General features: G+C 41.0%; 1 long non-coding RNA gene across 1 annotated transcript; it reads left to right on the top strand.

Moving 5' to 3' along the window:
- Positions 1–5,477: 5,477 nt before the first annotated feature.
- Positions 5,478–8,369, top strand: LOC121882580. Its single transcript, XR_006092120.1, has 3 exons — positions 5,478–6,279; positions 6,474–6,723; positions 7,383–8,369. It is a non-coding gene; the product is annotated as an uncharacterized LOC121882580 (long non-coding RNA).
- The last annotated feature ends 395 nt before the right edge of the window (positions 8,370–8,764 follow it).

Here is an 8,764-nt window from a genome sequence, read left to right on the forward strand (position 1 = left end):
AAAATGATCCTCAATGAATGCTAATGTTGTTCAGTATCTGCTGAATGTGTACATAGGCAACTCTTTGCTAATACATTTGCCATAACAACTTTAGAACGTGACAATATATTAATGATGAGTTTGTAGCTTGTATGTGAACTTGCAGACCAGCTACTTCATAAATTCTAGCTAGCAAACTAGTTAGCTAGTTTGATAAAGTTTTATTAAGTAAAAAACTATGAAATTGAACTAACAAACAAGCTAGCCAGTTCATGAATTCTGGGGGTTGTTTACGTTTGCACCTATTCCTTTTACTCAAAATGCAATTTGACAAAAAAATAAATCTTAACTCAAAGTCCACTTAATAGCTTTTTCTTGAGTTTTGAACAGCCTGTCAGTCTGGATGTGAGCATGTATTTCATAAATATATGATATGATATATCTACGAAATACATTTCTATATCATGTGATGATTTTACGTTTTGTGTAAATGCACTCTTATGAAACTTGTGCAGTCCTTGCTGTATGATACACCTTTACATCCACGGAGGAAGACCGTGAGATAAGCTTGAAAGCTCCAGAAAAGGCTAGCAAGTGGACCTTGAGTGACATCTTTTAAAAACAAACAAACAAACAAACAAAAAAAATAGTGTTCCTAAGGTCAAGAATGACCCATCACACTCAAAATCCATCATGTCTCACTTTTTTGACCACAAGTTTCACTGATTGTTTTTTTCATCTATGATGGATTGTCAAACTTTGGCGAAATTGGCAAGTCTAGAAAAACTGTGTGAAAATAGGACTTTATACTTTGAAGCAGAAATGCCCAGAACTGCAAACTAATGTACATTATCAACATTTATTGAAGGGGATTTTTCTTTTAAAACTTACTCAATAAAACCTTCACTTGCCTGGGTCTCTTGGATATGCCTCCTTCTTGCTCTATCTTCCTTCCTTCCTTCTTTCTTCCCCCCCCCCCGCTCATCCTCCCGGTTAGGTTTTGAACTATGTACTTGTGTAACAATATAATCCTGTAATGTGATCAGAGGCAGTTCATTTTTAATTACAACTTATGAGGCTTCTGGTTCGAGCCATGACATCATCTTTCTTCAAAGTGCACTCTGAAGACTTCACAGAGGAGGGTAGCCGGTTCTCCCCAAAATAGCAAAACAATAACCCTCAGAAAGGATTAGATGACACCAAGAAGCAATCTGGCACTGATCAAGTGAATTCCATCAAAAGTTTCACAGCCCATACACACACACACAAACACACACACACTTGAAGACTGTGCGGTGTGTTTTTAAATGCAGGTCCCAAGAGCAAACCTGGCCTTGTGAAAGGTTGTGCGACAGGAAACAGTCGATCACAGACCTTTCTTTCATCTTTCTTCTCTTCTTTTTTTTTCTTCCTTCCAAATAAACAATGGCGGTAGGGTAATGAGGCCCCTGGGTGTTCTGAGGACATGAGATGAGAAGGAGACCTGGCCACACAGAACGTATAAAACAAGGAGACATGAGGAGAAGCGAGGGCCCAGCCACCTCATTAGGGAACTATGAACGACGGTGGCGACTATTCATTTCCTCTGCTAACGACTGCTGCCTGCCACACGCACACCTGCACATGCGAGCACATAGTAAATACAGACACACTTATAGCATGTGCAAGTGGACACACAAAAACACGTCAACACACAGAGGACACATTCAAGCACAGTGTGACGCAGATGAAGATAATTCTTTTTTTAATGGTCAATAAAGACCATTAAAAAGAGGCTAAATTCAGAAAGTAGGAGCTGCCTTGGGGCCCACAATGTCACAAAGAAAAATATATTTCATCTTTATTTCACAGACCAATAAAAATATACTCCAAAATAAAATACAGTCTATCAGTAAAATGAAGAAAATACAAAATATGTTTTATTTCAAAAGTAAGGTTGCATTAAAGGAATAAAAATCATATCTTGACTTTTATTTCTTGTGAAGCTCCATGAATGACAGATCCTACATTTCCAAAAAAGCAACTGCATAGCAGCTCTTTGTTAGCTGCGCCCTGTCATATAACAGCCCATATCTGTAAGACTCCAGGCCTCCTGTAAACTCCATGGATGTAGCATTAAAGGTGCAGTGTGCAGAATATAGTGGTGTCTAGCGGAACGGACTTTGCAGAAATGGAATATAATATTCATAACTATATTTTAGTTCATGTAGAATCACCTGAAAATAAGAATCATAGTGTTTTCATTACCTTAGAATGAGCCCTTTATATCTACATAGGGAGCGGGTCCTCTTCCAAGGAGGCCGCCATGTTTTGCAGCTACTGTAAGTTCTTCTACATTCTTGGAAGGGGAAGGTGAAGGGATGGGTATTCAGTTTGTTGTAATCTGCAACCTCACCGCCAGATGCCACCAAATTCTACACACTGGACCTTTAAGAAGAACTGCATATAAGATGGAGCTCCATTCATTACTATGAAAATTGCTCAGTGGCGCATTAAGCCAAAAAATCAGCTTCCTGCTGTAAGGAAATTACCTGTATGTTAACTCACGTTTCCTGATATTTGGGCCCATAGAGCATGTGCACTAGAGACTTCTGCTGGCCAAGCTGGCTCTCCTGGTTGGCTCTCAAATCACTTGAAAGGGGATAAAATTTAATCGTGCAGCTCTTCTCACTGAATGGATCAAATTCTGATAGTAAAATGAATCATTTCGCAGGGTTTGATGCTCAAAAAAATGTATTCACTGTTTCACAGCAGCTTCTTTTCCAATGATTGTGTGCGGGAAAATTATTTTTGGGCCAATGTGCATCACATGATGTTGAACATCACATGATGTTGTAATTACACTATTTGGCCTCTGTGTCTTCCTGGGGGCTTGGTAAACTCAGGCTTTCTGCTCAAAATCTGTATAGTCTCCAAGCCCTATCCAAGATAATCCTGATGACATCATAACAGTGGTATTTTCTCAGACTTCACAAAGCTCCAGCAGATTGACAGACAACATAAAACTGTCTTCACAAGTTGAGCAGCACATGATGAATAAACTGATCTTCATATGTAAAATCAGCATTCTCCTTTAAAGGATAATACTAGCAACATTCCATATTTGTATTAATGTAAACAAATCCCATGAAAACAAAACCAATCTCAATACTTCTCGACTTCCCTATCCTGCCTGAGGCTCTCAACCCCAGGCCCACTGGTTCCTACAGAAGACATTAATCTTTACAAACAGGTCACAAATATATGCTTTCCTTTTTAAAAATGTCCAAATAACTACCTTAATAGCCATCCTGCTGCTACAAATGAGCTGAAAACAACACAGAGGCTATATCTGAAATCACTCACTTTTCACAGCACTATATTTACTGTCCGCCATTTTATTTGTGGGTCCAAATTCTGACCGCAAAGGAACGAAAAAAGTAGCGTCCATTGCACTTACAATGTAATGATCTGCATTTCATAGATATGAGTTGTTGGACTCTACAGCTATCAGTGTTGATGCAAAATGATGATGATTTATAATTCAGTGTCCGAAATCCCAATTTACTTATAGAGTGAACCACTAAGTGTGTATTATATATGGAGTATTGAATAGGTGAACAAGGGAGTGATTTTCAAATAGGCTTATTTCTATTATTTGAAGGACATTATAATTTAGTTCTAAAAGTAGTGGCCTGCTTGTGAACTAGAACAAGACATGTTTTGATTTGATTGAGTTGATTTACTATCTAATTTATGCTAATTTCCTAGGATTTCTCTTTCTCCACCCTTTAAAGTGCTTGTAATTCAAGAGAGACATTTTCAAAAAGGTCTGATGACCTTTGCAGTCACTTAACATCATCACTGACAAATCAAAAATTGGGGCACATTTGCTGCTACTGTATAAGAACTGCGGCTGTGAATGTAGGTGTTGGACTCTCTGTGCTACCGCAAAAAATGTTGAACATTTGGACTGCAGATACTTTCGTTCTGAAAACTACCAGATTACTGGGATGAGATTGCACAAGACATTAGGGATGGATTTTAGGGGGGTTGGAAACAGATGCCGCAAAGTCATTTTTCTTTTTTGTTTGCCTACAGACATGCATGGATACCTAAAACATTTACACACACATAAAGACACACACCCTACATACCACTGGGTGTTTGAACAGAGAGTATTAGCCTTGGCAAACAGGGGTGTGCATTAATCAAGCCGAAGTCCTGTTTCATTTCCCTGTCAGGTTTTGAGCCTCAGCACAGGTCAGCAGGAGTGATACAATTTCACCTGAGCTCCTGCATGTTTAATCCCCTGCTTTCCATCCCTCCATCTCTTCTTGCACTCCTCCATCTTTCTCCTGTCTAGCCTTTCCTGTCCTCCTCCTTGCATTGCTCCTATTTACCCCTCCCTCTCTTCGTATTATCATCCTTCCTGCTTCTTCACCCCCTCTTCTACCTTCACTTCATCGATCCTTCCCACTTGATCCACTCCTCCCTTGCTCCCTCTTCCTCCATCAATCCACCCCTCACTCTCCTTCTTCTTCTTCCCTCTATCCTGAAGACAAACACTCCACAGGTTGGACTCACTCGTCCCATCCACATCCCTTCATCTCCCCGTAGACAGTGTGTTTGCTCAGGGATTAGGTCGGGCTTTGTGCTGTTGAGGAAGGAAGGAACTAATCAGACTCTTATTTGTCGTTGCATTCTGTGTCTTATGGTGAGAAGGGAACCTGACCTGCCGGGGGCTTACACACACACACATGCACAGATGCACACATGGCAAGCGGATTGAGCAGGGTGAAAGCTGAGAGCCGGCCAGTGGAACGAAGCTCTCTCTCTTTCTCACACATACGCACACACATATGTGCACACACACGCCAGCCAGAGGCAACCTGAAACCCCGCCGGACTCAGCCAGAGAGTGAGCGTGGGCGTGCATTCGCCCCTGGACCGCTCTGCTCTTTGCTGCTGGCTGGTGTGTGTGTCTGTGTGCACACGCGTGCTCAACACTGCTCTGCTGCTCTGTTACTGTCTTTGTTCCCAGGGCAGGTCTGTTTCTGATTGGCTGGGAGACGTGTGGGATATAGATCTGTGTTTTTCCTCATCAGCGGCGCCTCTGATTTGACAAATTCTGTTTTCCCTGCTGTCGGCAGCCGTACGGGGTCACGACGGCGAAGGGAGGCAGCTGCACAGGCGGCGGTTTGTGTGCGAGCCGCTCATACGCCCCCTGTCTGTGCACATGTGATTGTGTTTCGAGACATTTGCAGACGGACGTGTATATGCATACAATCTCACGGTCACACACATACTGTACACACTCTCACCAATCAGCAGGCTGATTAGTCAGTGCTCACATCCCCTTCACCACTTGTCTGCTCCATAATTCATGGATCTAACAGATGGGCTTGGCTCAGATCAAATTCTCTGTAGCGCTTCATGTTAGACAGCCCGGCTCTTTTTTTTTTTTTTTTTTTTACAGGGAACTCAGGTAATGAGCATCAAGTGAGGATACAACAGGTGTCTTGACCTCCTATTCTGTTTTTTTCCCAGACACACACCTGGAAGTGCATTTTAAGAGTTTGAAGCTCCCTCTGTTGCTGTTAACACAAATTATTCATGCATTTACTGAACTGGGGATGTGAGGGGGAAAGAATTTATCGTTTTCCAATTGATCGAGTTTCAACAAAATGTTTACAAGCTACAATGTGTCTCTGAAGACTGAAGAGTCCCACACTACTATCACAGTAACTTAATCTCTGTCTCTCTCCTGTCCTCTGAATGCACCCAACTACAGGTTAGCTTGTGTGCACTTGCTTTCTCCTTGTGTTCTCACAATTAGTCATACTGCAATATAAATTAACCACCTTCATCGAATTTGACATAATTTCCTCTCAGAGGAATAGTTGAACATTTTGGGAAATACACTTACTGACTTTCTTTCTGAAAGTGAGAAAAGAAAAATCGATACCACTCTCATGTCTGTTAGCCTAGCTTAGCCTGGCTTAACCTTAACACTGGCAGCAGGGGGAAGAGCTAGCCTGCTCAACCAACTCCTCTTAATAAACATGTTTTACCTCATTTGTTTAACCCGTACACCAACAGAAATATAAAAATGACAATTTAAGGTTTTAGGGGGGAGTTACATCTCTGTTGCACCGGGTGCAGCTCTATGACGTCGCGTCTGTGATGCGGTTTCGTCCTGTCCTCTGCATGGCTACATACCCCACTGGGAGCATTTTGGAAGTGGAGCAATTTGCCAGCCCGATTTTGTTAACTTGCCCAGATGTTGATTTTTTCCTTGATTTTTGTTCTTCTACCATGGGTAAGTAGGCTACGTACTTAAATGGTTTCTTTTTTTGTCTGTTTTAATTGTGTTTATTGCTATTTCCTGCTCTGTTGTGCTGTGGCCTACAGACAAAGTTAATACAGTTAAAAGTGCAGTTATGAACGACATGGATGAAAGATTTATGGCTGTGTTTTAGTTGTTAAATATACATTGATCCTCATAATTATAAGGCGTGCAGGGGGAAGAAGGAAAAGGAGCCAATATTGGGTGCATCACCCCAACCAGCAAAGGAGACAACAAGGGGATTTTTTATCATCTTGTGGCTGAGCCAGGCTGGACAGCCAACGCCATCATCAATATTTTCAGATGAGTTCAGAGCAGATGGATGAACTTCTGTCCCTCATTGACCCTGAACTGACCAGACAATCAGCAAATTAGAGCTGCCATAGAGCCCAAGCAGAGACTGGCTGATGGAATGAGGTAAGCTGCAAATTTCACAGAAAGAAATCACTGAAACTTTTTAATACACAAAATTTTCACCCAAAGAAAAACAATTTCTTAACACTGCAAAATAATAAATATAGTAAATAACTATTTAACTTCCTAAAGTCTCTATGGAAGTATAAAATTTAGATTTACAAAAATTTACATATTTTTAGCAAAAAAAAAAAAGGCATTTACAAAACAAATTCACACTGTCACATTTTGAAAACCAGTAACTATTTACAATTTAGCAAGTTTTCGCTCTGTATTACAGGTGTGTGTAGTAAGACCCCCCAGTGCTGTTATCTTCCCATTGAGGGTCACTGCTGGAGGGCAGCATTTGGATGTATGGTCCTGTCAGTCTTGTGATGTGCGATTCCTTTACGTCATAGGAACAATTTGCTTAGGAACTTTTCATTTATAATCTTTCACCACCTTTGCAAAACACCATGAAAAATTTTAATGTTGCTAAAGTCACTAATACTGTTATCACTTTGGATTATCTTTGCATAGTTCCAGTCCTTTTGAGTGCTGCTGCTGCTGATCCACTTGGCAGATTTTTTTTCCCTTATTTTTCACAAAAGCATCCCTTAATGCTTAAATAAATAAAAAGAATTTCACATGTAACTTATATTTGCTCGTTTCCTCCCTCACAGATACTTGGCTTCTGGGGACTCACTGGTCAGCCTAGCATTCAGCTATCACCTACGCACAACTGTAATCAACTCTGTCCATATGGTATGTGCAGCCATTGAAAAAGCGATGATGGAGAGGTTCCTATCCAGGCCAACACGAGACACTTGGAAGGAGGTGGCACAAGGCTTCTGGGAAAAAATGAATTTCCCAAATTGCCTGTGAGCAATAGATGGAAAACATGTAACCATACAAGCATCACCACTGTCTGGTAGTCAGTGCTTCAACTACAAGAAGACTTTTTCCATAGTGCTTTTGGTGCTTGTGGATTTGGAAAAACCAGCGATGGTGGGATGTATGCCAGATCAGATTTGGGGAAAGGAACAGAGACCAGAACATTTCATGTGCCACCCGGTACCTCCCTACCTGGGTGATGTGCCATGCGTCCTGGTAGGTGACACAGCTTTCCCACTCAAGTCATACTTGATGCGACCATAACCTGGACAGAACCTCACTCATCAAAAGAGGATTTTCAACTACAGACTTAAAAGAGCAAGGATGGTGATGCAAATTGCCTTTGGCACTCTGGCCTTCAGGTGGAGAATATTTCATCGCAAAATCAACCTGCACCCTAAAAATATGGACACACTTGTGGTGGCTGTATGCACCCTTCCCAACTTCCTTAGCAAAAACCAGAGGTTGCTGGATGAGGAGGGGCAGCTGGGGAGACACATGGCACCAGTAAGAAACATGAGAGGAAACAGGGCATCAAGAGAGGCTTGTAATGTGAGGGAGGTCTTTCACACCTTCTTTAACCCTCCTGTGTGTCTTGGTAAGACAGGATGGTGTGATAACATGACCAAAAAAGGTTATTGAAAGAAATTGTACATATTAATTTGTAAATAGCTCTCTTTTGTTTTTCAGATTCTCTTTTTTGTTATGCTAGGAAAGGGATTTAAAAAGCTGATATGTGATTAGGCTCTCAAAGACAAGTTACTGTTGTATTTATGAAAAGGTCCTCAGTCTTTATAATGTCTTTTTATAATGTCTTTTTTTGAAAATATTATTTAAGAAAAATCATTTGTCTGAGAACTTAAGTCTTCCCAAGTATTTTTTTGTTAGCCCCCCTACAACATTTGAAAGTGTGGTTGTAAAACTATCACCCAAACTTTGTCATCCAAAGGAAAAGAGGTCATGCCACTCTGTAGAGCCATTAATGAGCAATTCACATTTGCATAAGTGCAAGGACTTCCACCACAGTAGACTGTATTTGAACAGCACTGACAATGGGTAGTTGGTATAACCCTGTGACACCATAGCTAAGGGAAGTTTATTTCAACACTCCTCTATACTTGCAGAAATTTAAATCATCATAAGTAACAAATAATATCTCACATGCCGTGTC

The sequence above is a fragment of the Thunnus maccoyii genome, chromosome 17 (assembly GCF_910596095.1).
Source record: "Thunnus maccoyii chromosome 17, fThuMac1.1, whole genome shotgun sequence".
Lineage (NCBI taxonomy): Eukaryota > Metazoa > Chordata > Actinopteri > Scombriformes > Scombridae > Thunnus > Thunnus maccoyii.